At 36.1% G+C, this 14,869-nt stretch overlaps 1 protein-coding gene and 1 non-coding gene across 37 annotated transcripts in view; both read right to left on the bottom strand.

Moving 5' to 3' along the window:
- MAP2 (microtubule associated protein 2) overlaps window positions 1-14,869 on the bottom strand; it is a 297,992-nt gene that overhangs the window by 234,212 nt on the left and 48,911 nt on the right. The gene's annotated exons all lie outside the window — the stretch shown is intronic.
- On the bottom strand, window positions 8,147-8,218 carry TRNAS-AGA (transfer RNA serine (anticodon AGA)). The gene has a single exon. It is a non-coding gene; the product is annotated as a tRNA-Ser (tRNA).

The following is a 14,869-nucleotide window of genomic DNA, read 5'->3' as shown; positions in this document are numbered from 1 at the left end:
ATAAGGCAATCCTTAAACAATGAAATAAATCTGTTCCCCAAAGCTCTAATTTCCTGAAAACCCTAGTACATCCACTAAGAAGCCAAATTGGAGCATTCCACACATTTCTGGACCCACTTCTCCGAGTCAAAAGCTTTCTCCAGGGTGAACTCAGGTATATTTAACTTCTGTAGATGTTGTTGTTATAAATAATTTCCAGCATAATTTAACTAATTTAATAAAAGATGTCAAACCCTCAAAAAGAGGTATAAATGGATTGACTTCAGCATTATTATAAAGAAAATTTTCATCAATTTTAATATTCTTGTTGCATTATATGCTATATATAAGGGATCAAAAATGAGGTCAGAATTTATATATTACAATTGAAAATCCTATTTCTGGAACAAATACAACTACAACAAAAGTTAGGATTTCCTATAAGTCTAAAAACATTCATGTAAAAAACATCTGCTGTTACCACATGTAAAATGTTAAGTAGTTTTTCAGACTCTGTCATCCCTCAACTGTCCCAATTAAGGGTTAGAGCTTCAAATTTTCTCCAACATAAAGTGGACCAAAAAGCAGTACAGTAGAATAAAAATAGCTTAAATTTACTGCATATCTTTTCCCTACTCTTCACATACAGGTGGTCCTAGACTTATAATCTGTTAACCATTTATTTAAAACTATATGGAAAATATTACAAATGGTGGTTAAATTCCTAATCCAGTCTACTTAATCCTTACTCTAACTGAAGTAGTACTGCATAGCTAACTTGAATGTTTTATGGTCTGACTGTGATCCAAGACACAGCTTCATTATTTTATTATAAGAATGTGTTCCCAAGCAAATGGAATATACTAGGGAATTAGTTATACACTCTGTTAACTAATGACTTCTTAATTTTTTTAAAAAAAAACTTTAATTTTGTATTTTCAACTAACCATGTTGAGATAGTTTCAGGTGAATAGCAAAGGAATACAACCATACATAGACATGTATCCATTCTCCTCCAAACTCCCCTCCCATCCAGGATAACTAATGATTTTTTAATAACCGCTTCATGGCAGGCACTTTTCTAAGGACTGGAAAATAATGATTGGCAATAAGTTATGGAAAGTTTTCTGCCCTTTTAGAGGTTGATTCCTCCAGTGAATATAAACACATAAGAGAATGATGACCTCTATGAGGAAAATAAAGCAGGGTAGGGGGTGAGTGAATGAATTGTGGTGGGAGCTTTCTCCATCCCCAGTTTCAGAAGCAAGAAAAGGGTAGAAGCTGAAATGCCACTAATCACAGCAAGAAAGCTAGACCCTCACCTAATGGTTTTTCAGATGAAAATATTTCAATGGGCAGATGCCTGACCTACAACTCTCCTTAAGTTGAAAAGTATAAATACAACAAATACATTTGAATTCTGAAAGTGCACAAAAAGTACAATTTGGGAAGTAGTATGGGTTTTACTAATAGTGTTGGTACAACATGAAGACAAACATCTTGTATGTATAGGACATTAGTTTTTCCACATATATAGTTTTGCTTAAATCCTGTGTTGACCTAGATTCAGTTGACTCTGACTCATTATCAAATATGACACCTGCTTCCCAATGAAAGGTAATCTCTAGTAATGGGTTATTTTCAATTGCTAGCTTGCCAAAGTGTCAAATGTCATGCAAGAAAGTAAATAATCCAGAGACCAAAGGAAACAAATAATCTAATGTTTGATATCCTCGCATAATGAAATGCTTCCAAATAATAACATGTGCTTCATTTCCAAACTTTTAACATAATGAAAAGTTACAGAAGGTGGGATCTGTAATCCATCCATAAAGAATTGATGAACTCTTCTTGCTTGGGCCAGGGACAAAATCATTTATAATACACCACTGATTGATAAAATTCCTCTTGGCACACACATCTTCAACCAGTTAACAGAGAGGGAAATAAGCTTTGACAGCAGTCGGGCAACACCGAAACGCTGTCCCCTGTGACTCACACGAGCGCAGCCGGCACCAGCCTCTACAGCGGGTCACCTTGTCACTTCTCAGAGCACTCAGTGCTTGATGGATCCAGCGCCACAGCAGAGTAACTGTACACACTCCTCAGCACTAGAGAAAGTCAACAGGCCCTTCCCTGTCTGTAATAAGGAACCCAATTATCAACTTGTATTGTGTGTGTGTTGGGGTTGCAGTCATGCTGCACAATTGCTATTGTGTTCCCATCTGCCAGTTTCAATGAGCTATGGAAACAGAGCCAGAAGATTTAAATTCTTTCACATATAATTTTTTTAACTATTGCTAATCGTCAACAAGGGATGTTTAAATAATTGAGGAGGCATTATTTTCTATCCAGTCCCAAATCAAGAAAGTCATGCTACTAAAGGAAGAGTAAAAACACAAAATAAGTATGTACTGATTTGCAGTAATTCATTCCCAAGCAAACTTACTGAGAAAGATAAGATTCAGTGTAATGAGACATCAAAGAAACTACCTTGATTTCCTGGTACTGAAATGAAAACACCGGCCACATGTCAGTAAATGCTCACTGTTGTAAGAAGGCAGCCTATGCTTCCTACCACACTCAGAGCAAGTCCGTTTACTGATTTAAGTCAATACAAATGGAAAACATAAGAGTGAAAACTTTTTTTTTTTTTCTCGCAAACACAAATGAATCTTTCTTTATAATATCTTCAGATGGATTAGAGTGTCTAAGAGTCCTTACTTGTACTTTTGAAAATGAGAATGAAGCTTGAGAAGATTAAAGGAATGTCCTGAGGTCATCTAAATTGTCAGCAACATGATGAGGTCCAGCACCAAGTTTCCTGATGGGATGATAACCTGGGTAAAGCTAAAGGAACTGGCAGAAAACACTGCACAATCAATCTTCTGGAAGGGCTTTGAGGCCTCTCTGGAAATCTCTCCCAGCTGTCACCCACCTTTCCAGGCTCCATGCATTGTATTTAATCTTCCCCATGACGAAAGGATGGTTAAAAGTAAATTGTGTGTGCTCTCTGAAGGCAAAGCACACTGATGTGACTTGAAAATTTTTCAAATGATTACTATAAAATCTAGCATTGCCAGAAGGCAAATTGAGAGGCAAATTACGACATTTTGGCTTCAACTTTCAAAATGCATTTTTTCCTATATAGAAACAGGAACCTTAACAGGTAGACTGTACCAACAAAATATCGTAATTAAAGAACAAATGTTCTTCAACAAAGGGTAAATATACCATTGAATCTTGGTACCAGTACTAGTTAGAATATCAACATTAAAACACAGTATATTTTTCAATACTAGGATTTTTTTTCTTCTTTTAGATTTATCTCACTTTTCTGTATTTATAAGTTTTTTAATAAAAATGAACATGTGTTATGTCTAGCAACAAAAATATAAGCAAAAATACTTTCAATAGATTCTTATAAATTATTTTTCCAAAATATTTTATAAAATATTTTCCTCTGTTGTTACAGTATAAAAGTCCTACAATAAGAAAAATATTCTAAGAATTATGGATCATGTTTAGTCATTAGTGTGATATCAATAATTTTAGATTTTTAAGTCTGAAGGATACTTTCATGACTTTATTTCTAAATGAATTGCTTTGTTAACACGCAACTTTGTTCTTCTGGTTCTAAGTTCTAAAATAAGGATACTAAAATCCACTCCTACTTAATTGGCAGGGTAAATGTAGAAATAACAAGATAACAATCACAATAATAAGACAGTTACAACCTGTTTCAGGTGGTCATATTTCCTAAAAAACTGGCTATGATTCTAAAAAAGTAGATAGTTTCATTTTAATCAGATTACTATCATGTGATTTATTAGTATTCAAATTTTATTACTGTAAATATATTTTAACCTTCTCAGTTCAGTTCAGTCACTTAGTCGTGTCTGACTCTTTGTGACCCCATGGGCTGCAGCACACTAGGCTTCCCTGTCCATCATCAACTCCTGGAGTTTACTCAGACTCACGTCCATCAAGTCGGTGATGCTATCCAAACATCTCATCCTCTGTCATCCCCTTCTCATCTTGCCTTCAATCATTCCCAACATCAGGGTCTTTTCAAATGAATCAGTTCTTCACATCAGGTGGCCAAAGTATTAGAGTTTCAGCTTCAGCATCAGTCCTTCCAATGAATATTCAGGACTGATTTCCTTTAGGATGGACTGGTTGGATCTCCTTGCAGTCCAAGGGACTCTCAAGAGTCTTCTTCAACACCACAGTTCAAAAGCACCAATTCTTCAGCGCTCCACTTTCTTTATAGTCCAACTCTCACATCCGTACATGACTACTGGAAAAACCAAAGCTTTGAGTAGATGGACCTTTGTTGGTATAGTAATGTCTCTGCTTTTTAATATGTTGTATAAATTGGTCATAGCTTTTTTTCCAAGGAGCAAGCATATTTTAATTTCATGGCTTCAGTGACCATCTGCAGTGATTTTAGAGCCCCCCAAAATAAAGTCTCTCACTGTTTCCATTGTTTCCCCATCTATTTGCCATGAAGTGATGGGACCAGATGCCATGATCTTAGGTTTCTGAATGTTGAGCTTTAAGCCAACTTTTTCACTCTCCTCTTTCACTTCCATCAAAAGGCTCTTCAGTTCCTCTTCGCTTTCTACCATAAGGGTGGTATCATCTGTGTTCATTGCTGACAATCTGATGTTATTGATATTTCTCCCGGCAATCCTGATTCCAGCTTGTGCTTCATATTGCCCAGCGTTTCTCATGATGTACTCTACATATAAGTTAAATAAGCAGGGTGACAATATACAGCCTTGACGTACTCCTTTCCCAATTTGGAACCAGTCTGTTGTTTCATATCCTGTTCTAACTGTTGCTTCTAGACCTGCATATAGATTTCTCAGGAGGCAGGTCAGGTGGTCTGGTATTTCCACCTCTTGAAGAATTTTCCACAGTTTGTTGTGATCCACACAAAGGCTTTAGCGTACTCAATAAAGCAGAAGCAGATGTTTTAGAAGCAAACACAAATTCAAGGCAGCTCTCCCAGGCTATGTGCTTGAATCCTACAATTTGCTTAGAAGTTAGTGCTTAAGTATGTCTGAATCTCAGTTTCCTCATTTTTAGAATGGTGATCAGATCAGATCAGTCGCTCAGTCGTGTCCGACTCTTTGCGACCCCATGAACTGCAGCACGCCAGGCCTCCCTGTCCAACACCAACTCCCGGAGTTCACTGAGACTCACATCCATCGAGTCAGTGATGCCATCCTGCCACCTCATCCTCTGTGGTCCCCTTCTCCTCCTGCCCCCAACCCCTCGCAGCATCAGAGTCTTTTCCAATGAGTCAACTCTTAGCATGAGGTGGCCAAAGTACTGGAGTTTCAGCTTTAGCATCATTCCTTCCAAAGAAATCCCAGGGCTCATCTCCTTCAGAATGCACTGGTTGGATCTCCTTGCAGTCCAAGGGACTCTCAAGAGTCTTCTCCAACACCACAGTTCAAAAGCATCAATTCTTCAGTGCTCAGCCTTCTTCACAGTCCAACTCTCACATCCATATGTGACCACAGGAAAAACCATAGCCTTGACTAGTCTAGTCAAGTCCAGTCAAGAATGGTGATAACCATACCTATTTCCCAGTGTACTTTGAGGATTAAATGAGACAATGTATGTTCAGAGCAAATCAGAATGTTTGGCATATCACAGAGGCTCCATAAATAAATTTCCTTCATTCCATAACATGCTTGTGCAAGCTGGCTTACATCTTGTGACTGATAGTTATCCTCACTAATAATACACTGCCACATATGTCAAATTACAAAGAATCAACCTAGTTTTTCATAAGGTTGATTCTGCTAGGCTAAATGTAGTAACACTGAAGTCAATTAAGCTGAGATCAGATTTCTGATGGTGACATTAATGATTTTATTTAATATAAAGCTGAACTATCCATGATTACTATCTTTTCATCAGCATAAACTTACACATTCATTTATGCAAATATTCCACGTGCCGTGTTGGATGTTAATGCTCTATGAGATACAAGGCATGCAAAGAACCTTCATGGAGTCACAATTTAGTAAGAGCTAAAACACATGATCAATGGAACTACAAATACTATTATGAATAGATGAGGGTATCAACAGTGATTCTACAACTGTCTGAGATTTTGGTCAAATCCCTTAACATAGGGAAACATAGCTATAGGAAGAGGGAGAGCAAGAACACAAGTCAGTGAGAACAAGAATAAGCTCAAGACTAATATAAGGATTTCATCAGAACATCACGATCCTTTCATCCATATACCAGCAGAACTTACAAATATTTTTATTTTAAACTCACTTAAGATTTTTCCTATTTATACATGAAATATAATGATGACTAGGCTAAATACTGATATCAAATCTTATAATTAACTTCAAATAATATGTTTTGACTGATACATAAAGCAGGGTCATGATTGGCCAGTGCCTGCCAATGGACTATAACAAAAGTGAAAGTGAAAGTGAAATGAAGTTGCTCAGTCGTGTCCAACTCTTTGCGACCCCATGGACTGTAACCTGGCTCCTCTGTCCATGGGATTTTCCAGGCAATAGTACTGGAGTGGATTGCCATTTCCTTCTCCAGGGGATCTTCCCAACCCAGGGACTGAACCCAGGTCTCGCGCATTGTAGACAGACGCTTTACCATCTGAGCCACCAGGGAAGTCCAGGTATCAAGGAAAAAAAAAAAAAGCTTTAGAACATCTCAATTGCAAGTTACATTTTAAAGCAAAAACTGTGATTTCAACAACAAGTAAAGCAACACTAGCTTATAATCATACTTGAATATTTTGCCAGGTATCCATTGACTCAGCCAGCAATTCAACACTATTCAAAAGTAAAATGCATAAGAACAAAAAGTATACAGTAGCCTTCTTGTTTCTTCTGTAAAACAGAATCTAGTAATTTACCTCCAAACGGAATAAAAGATCCTAGTTAATAAAGCCAATTAGCTATAGTACCAAGTGAAGTCTATCAATCTAGAAGACTACATTATTACATTCTCAAGTTCCTTCTCCTAAGGAAGTCTCTCATTTTGGCTGAACATCATTATGCTTTCCTTTTGATACATTGATTATATCAAATTTGATACAATCACTGATTGATTTTAAGTTTTAATTAACTACTCTTAGTCAATGTGCATACTTCACTAAATAGTGTATCAGCTATTTCAGTTATGTACATTACTAACTAGGGAATGGTGAGAAAAGTTGTGAAAAATGTCAAATGCAGCTTCAATTGTCACACCATAATTAAATTTATGTGATTTATTGAATTAAAACAGAGCAAACAGTAGCAGTAATAAAAGTTCATCAGTTCAATCATACAAAAATCACTTGGGCTTCCTACTAGTAACTCAATTGTATTTTGATGTATAATTTGGAACAGGTTGTAATGTTCAACAATTATACCTGCTGAGGCTGAGAGGTTATAATTAGACAGTCTTCTTTAAAGATTTAATTAAAATTTTATTGGCTGAATCTTTTCTTTTTTCCTTTTTTTGGTGATGGAACACTGAGCACCAACATAGTGTTTTATACAGTGCAAAGTTACGCTGTTTTCCATGCATCTCGAGCTGGAAATCAGATATACTGCATTTAAAATAACAGAATTCTCTGTATTTTTCTATAATTTGTTGTCTCCAAGATCATATTACTCATTCATGTATCTATCATTCATTGGCTCAGAGAACTCTCTGAAATCAGCATTGTCTGAGATAGGAAACAGCACAGTAACTCTAACTACCATATCATTTGAGCATGAGCCTTTTAAGCTCTTTCTTAAGTGTCTAGTCCTAGACAACTGACCAAATAATATCTTTATTGACACAGTTCCTGTACATTAATCAAATCAAAACATGACTTACAAGTATACTGACCATTGATGGAGTAGTGTAAATGTCAATACAGTTGCTGTAATGAACTTTTATATAAATTATCTATAGCATTAATATTATTTCAGCAGATTCTTATGAGAATTTCAATGAAAACCCATTCCTTCTTTTGTTAATTCTAACTAAATATGAAAAGTGAAAGTGAAGTCGCTCAGTCGTGTCCGACTCTTTGTGACCCCATGGTCTGTAGCCTAGCAGGCTGCTCTGTCCATGGGATTTTCCAGGCAACAGTACTGGAGTGGATTGCCATTTCCTTCTCCAGGGGATCTTCCCTACCCAGGGATCGAACCTGGGTCTCCGGCATTCTAGACAGACGCTTTACCGTCTAAGCCACCAGGGAAGTCCTAACTAAATATAGAGCCTTATAAAAATAAGAGATGTGTATCCTTTGCAAACTACTTCAAGGAAAATAATTACTTGCTTTTGTAACTTGAAAATAAATCAGTATGTGCTAGAATATCAGAGATTAATATTCATCTTATTCATTATCCAGAATACTCTATTAATTGCTTCTCAATAAAGAACACTGTTTAAGTAAAGACAAGTCAATAAAACTGTATGACTGGATAAATACTAGATGCTTCTTTATAAACTTTTCTCAAACCTTAGAAAAGACTTTTCAATTTACTGAATTTCATATCCAGTTACAGTGAAGATATCCAGCAAAATCTAGGCAACTCCTTCAAATTTAAGACAAATATCCAAGACACTAATTTAAAAATGTATACTCAGATATTAAATTTGGAGAAGAAATGGGAAACATACCAGCAAAGTAAAAATGTAGGACCTTATGATCATTTGAAGATAGCAGTTGTAAGTTACCAATTTGAAGACACCAACAGAAAGTTGGTATTTTAATAATGTATGACAAACACCGGCAGAAACTAAATTATTTACATGTACCTGACTGACATACATTTGAAAAGTGGACTATGCAACGGGAGAGTCAAAGTAGCTGTGATGTAACGGGTGTCCACAAAGCAGTACCAAAGTACGAAATCCTGCTCGTATTTCAGGATCTTCTCAAAAGAAGTTTTATAAGCTGTATTTCAAATATACAGAAACATTTTGAAGACTTAGCAGTACTAAATATTTGCCTTTAGTTAGCTAAATACATTAATACTTACTGAGTATTCTAAGCTGGGCACTCTTCTAAGTACTTTAAATATACTAATTCACATGGACCTTTTAATAAACTTCAGAGGCAGATAATACTGTGTTAACCCATGTTTTAAAAATGAAGGTATTAGGCATTAAAGGTCATATATAAGAGCCATGATCAGGATTTGAATATGAGCTGCTTGATTTCAGAAGCTAGGTTCCTAACTACTATAACTGGTGTTCTTCCCTTATAGGTAATTATAGCAATAATGACATGTTTATTATGATCTTTTGTTTGTTTTTCCTTTTTTTCTCCCCACTTATCTAAACCAGGCTTTATAAAACTTTGGCCTGAGAGGTACTTTCTTAATGCAACAGAATTAATCTAGCAATATTTTTAATGTCAGAACTGTCAGAGTGAACGGAAAGAAGGAAAAATGAGAGGCGGGGGAAGAGATGGAGATACAGAGACAGAAACAAACTTAAACAGCCATTTAAAATGCACTTTGCTTTGTTTAAAGAATCACCTAATGCCCTTTTTCCTCCCAGTAAGTGTAATTACAGTGTTAAAGCATAGTAAGGCTTTATGTATGTATGTAGCTCACATGTATGTAGCTAAGCCAACAAAAAGAAAAAAACCCTTGTTTTATTTTTATTCTGTTCTTATTTTAATTGATTTTTTTTTAAAGATAGAGCCATACTTAGATGTTACAGTTTGATTTCTTCACATTTAGCAGTTAAGGTTATCCTTTATTTTTTTTAACATGACTCTTTATTTTGAAATGGTTTAAGCCTCACAAGAGGTTGCAAAATTGGCCCTGGGTTATTATGTATCTTTCACCCAGCATCCCCCAGTCCCTTCCTTTTTTTGCAAGAGAGAAAGTGAATGGATCTCTTTCTTTGTTTCCAAATCCACCAACTGAAAAGCACAGACAATAATACAAGTGCAGGAGGCACGCCCCTGGCCTTCACCGTGGCTTCACTGCAGACTATGGAAGAAGCTGAGCAAACGCAGTAAAACCTTGGCCTTGAATGTGAAACCTGCTGGCAACCTGCCCTTGCACAGGATGGTCTTTGTCACGGGTGCCAACAAGACTTGGCCTCATTTAAAAAGAAAAATAGCTCATTCAGTCTTTGTGGTGAAGTTCGTGAACGCTTAACTGATTTCAATTAAGACAGGAAAAGGGATTTGCCTTAATACACGCAGAATAAAGAAAAAAATCTTTGTTTTTATTTTTTTCCTCCCAAGAGCTCACTTTTCTCGAATGAAAGAAGATGTTTCATTTGGCATATAAGAAAGATGAATTGTAAAACAGAAAAGTTAAAAGGCTTTCTATCAAGACAGATTACATTCGAGAGCAATATTTAGGTGATGGGTTAAGAGAACAGCTGGCACAATTAAGGCCTGGATGTGCAGCCTGTGGCTGAAAAGAGACTGAAGAGCATTTAATCATATGGACGTTGTGCATTTTTCAAGAAATAAAACCTCCAATGTTGCTTTTCTCAGACGAAGGTTAGTAAAAAAGCTCTGAGACTGTTTTTATTACATCGGGCTCTCTGCCCAGTTTTAATCACCATTAGGGAAATGGGGCTTTGACCAGAATAGTACGTTTCACTTTCAAGATAGCTAGTGGTAAGCAGTAATGTATTTCCTAAATGACGGCCTGAATTATAAGTATAGCAAAATGAAGGGGAAAAACAAAAAAACAGTTGTGGGGAAGACCACTGCAGGTTTGGCTATTTTACCTCCTTCTGTGGATGAAGCGCTTGCTTTAGCATCTGTTTACTAAGATGCTTCATTCCAAAGTAAGGGAGACAATCTCATGTTGAGGTCAATGGATCTTGTTTCTAACTAACTGCTATCTCTTTTAGATAGATATGCCTCTTATTTCCAAAATTAGTATCCACAATCATATCGTTAAAGGAGGTCTCAGCTTAAAATTCACAACAATTTTTAAAAGATGTTTTTAAATGTTTGCTTCTTCTAAAGGATCTTTCCTCTATCTTGAAAGATAAAGAATGTGTTTCTTAAGAAGTTCTCACTATAAGAAAATATGTTCCATCTAAAAGTATAAAATTATTTTACTATGAAAAGTGTTTTTTAGTCTGAGAGAAAAAAAGAAAGCTTTGTTTACTAAATACGCACCATGTACTACCTGACTTCATATTAGTTCTCTCTTACAGTGTTCCTAGAGACTTTTCATAGAAGGCTCTAGAATACAAGACTCACCTTATTCATATCTCTTGTAACTAGTGTGTATGTATATACATATATATACACACACACACACATATATCTTTCAACACAGTTGAGATGATTGTATAGCATTAAGGTAAAAATTTGTTAAAAAACAGAAAAATGCAGAGACACAAAGATTGATTCTCATTTTAGAACTGATAGAAGCTAACAACTACAGTTCACAAAAACTTTTTATGAATAGGCGTAAAACCAGAAAGGTGGCTATTCCCATTTGAACATGGTGGGTGGTGGTTCAGTCACCAAGTCGTGTCTGACTCTTGTGACCCCATGGACTGCAGCCTGCCAGGCTCCTCTGTCCACAGGAATTCTCCAGGCAAGAATACTAGAGCAGGTTGCCATTTCCTTCTCCCATTTGAACATAGCAATATTGATTTGACCTCTAAGTTGAATTTCACTACTGAGATAATTTCTGGTTATAAGTTTCGTAAGGCTCTCCCTAGTATATATATTCTTAGTTAAAAATATATCTATTAAACATTTACCACTAAATTTTTTTTCCTTAATGTTCATAAAGGATTGTGTACTCAGGACAACTGCATAGGGGTGGGAATGAAAGGGCACACTCGGCTTTTCAGTTGAGTTGAATACAATGGTTTAAACAAAAAGAATAAGAATAAAATTCCACCCATAATTTATGTTTTTTATAGTAAATAAAAGACAAAATCTTACAAATAGGTATTTTTAAGAACTGATTAGAAGATGGTTTTACATTCACTGTTTGATTTATCTATGATACGTGTATGTGTATAAATGCATAAAAGGATGTTATCTCCTTTATAAAAACTTCATGACATAAGCAAATTGCTTCAGTATAATAGATTGCATTTAAGGATATACAACCATAAATCAATTTTCCAGCCTGTTGTATCAAGATAAGGAATAGAGCTAAAATTCAGTCCTCTCCATACACATAGAGAATTACTAGAGAAAACACTTTAAACTCAAGGAAGCCTAACAAAGTGAAAAGTCTTCACTTGCAAAAGTCTCTCTTTTAAATTATGTTTGAAATCATCCTGGTTGGGAGGGAAAGGATAAAACATGTCTAAATTATACTCAGAAGTGCTGTTGTCTGAATTAATAAAGTGATATGTGCTTTCTCTATACTCATTTTTAGGGTTAAAGTTACACATATTTATATGTGTAAGCCTGAAGTAACAATATCCATGCATTTTACTGTGTAGTAAAATATTACTTAATTCTACTTAGCAGAAAAATCACCTATTTCAAACTGTAAGCAGCACCCCTTTGTCCTATTGTGACTTAGTTAACTTGCTATTTGTTATTCATATGCAAATTTAATTTTTGTAGTACTATACATTTGTGTAATAACAAATATAATTTGTAAAATATATATAAATAACATACACAATTTGGAATATCTTTGAAAAAATATATACAAAAAAGAGTTCCCTCACCCTTCCTCATAACAATACTGATCTCCAATTGCAGGAATACTGAATATACTGGGAAACCATCTGTCAGATACCAATACTGAGAATCCTTTTCCTATAGATAATGTATTGTCCGTGGGCCAACGGAATAGCCAATCATTAATCATTTTAAAAGCTATATAATAGCCTTTCTATTATCATATAAATTATGTGAAGAACTCATAATTTTCATTCTGGCTAAGAAAAGATATCCAGCTGATAAAACATAGGCACTTAAGTCACCATCTTCAGGCACTTACCACATTTGGCTCCACTGAATTGCAATGACTTCCTAAAACTGGGATCAAAGTGAAGTACATCTGCAAAGATCAAACCACAAATCAGCTGTAACCAAAATTGCTTTGGTTCACCTCCTGGCGGAATGCCCATATCTCAAGCTCTTCTTGGGTTAACCACTGTAGGGAGCAGTTAAGGTAATGAATACTCATTTCTAAATTTGACCCTGGATTGGTTCAATGTCAGAAAACACCACAAATCAGGATGGCAAAATGTGCATAAAGCAAGGAGGGGTAGACCATCAACTGGTGAAACCAAAGAAAACAGTAATGCAAGGATTGCCTAGGGTAAATAAATACAGTAAACTGGAAATATTAGTATTTTCCCCCAGAAATCTTAAGAGGAAATATGCAATACTATTTTTAACAATATATTCTATGAAATTCTAGGGCATAAAGATGTGTTCTGGAGAAGGCAATGGCACCCCACTCCAGTACTCTTGCCTGGAAAATCCCATGGAAGGAGAAGCCTGGAAGGCTGCAGTCCATGGGGTCTCCGAGGGTCAGACATGACTGAGCGACTTCACTTTCACTTTTCACTTTCATGCACTGGAGAAGGAAATGGCAACCCACTCCAGTGTTCTTGCCTGGAGAATCCCAGGGACGGGGGAGCCTGGTGGGCTGCCATCTATGGGGTCGCACAGAGTCAGACATGACTGAAGCGACTTAGCAGTAGCAGCAGCAGCAGCAAAGATGTGTTCAGTCACTGTTTGCCAAGGGATTTTAACAGAGTACTTTATAGGTGTTTTAAGAGAGTACTTTATAATTTACTGATTTATAAATTTTAGTTTTATTTTCCAATAGGTTCTAATTTATTACTAGTTGTTTCATATCTAAGTTCTGTAGTAACTAGTCTCAAACACACTTCAGAGGGCTCTATTAAGAATTTCTGTAACTTTTTATTTAATAGGCCAAACTATCTAATAAGTAGAAAACTATATGTATATATCTCTATTGTATCTCATGGGCTCAGGAGATACAGGTTCAATCCCTAGGTTGGTAAGATTTATTGGATGAAGAAAATGGCAACGTACACCAGGATTATTGACTGGGAAATCCTATGGACAGAAGAGCCTGGTGGGTTACAGCCCACTGGGTCATAAAAGTCCGACATGACTTAGCAACTAAACAGTGACATTAACAATTGTATCTCATATCTGTTGCTATTGCCAAGCACAAATTTTTAAATTAAAATTTAACATTTCAGAATGATAACTCGTATTATAAAGTTATACAGATCGCCTGATAAAAACATTTTTAACTGATGCCAAACCCTCAAATATATATATTACTAGAGCACCTTCTACTCCTAGGCCCTGATCTAGCCTCCTCACCCTAAAGTCCCTAGCTCTATAACAAATTGATTTTCATCAACTAAATAGTCTCCATAAAAATACTCAGAAAAATGAGGGGGGAAAATATTTTTACTTGTTGATAAATCTTCTAAATGTCACTGAGTAGAAAGCTACAGATCAGTTTTTTATCATTTATTTTCTCAGCAAAGAATAATTATTGTGCACTACCACAGCCTGCCAACTACTGTGTAAAATATGTGGAATTCACAGATGAACAAAACTCAGTTTCAGCAATGATATTAGGTGGTAGAGATAGACCAGAACAAACATACCACTATGCTGGGTGGAAAGCCCAATAATGGCTGAGGTAGGGACAATGCTCTGTGACTTTGAGAAGGGTCTGACCCAAGGCAGGCCAGAGAGCAGTACCCTGGCCCTGGAACTCGGATCACAGCCCCAGCCATCAAAGCTCTCAGGCTGATACACGGAGAATCAGGAGAGCAGAAAAACCACAAACATATACCCAAACCACGTGAAATCCCTCATACTGGCTTGACAATTACCAATCCACAAGTTTTGTTGTTGTTTTTCTATAAAACAAGACCAGCC

Source organism: Bos javanicus, chromosome 2, assembly GCF_032452875.1.
Source record: "Bos javanicus breed banteng chromosome 2, ARS-OSU_banteng_1.0, whole genome shotgun sequence".
Taxonomy (NCBI): Eukaryota; Metazoa; Chordata; class Mammalia; order Artiodactyla; family Bovidae; genus Bos; species Bos javanicus.
This window is presented reverse-complemented; position numbering and strand designations above follow the sequence as displayed.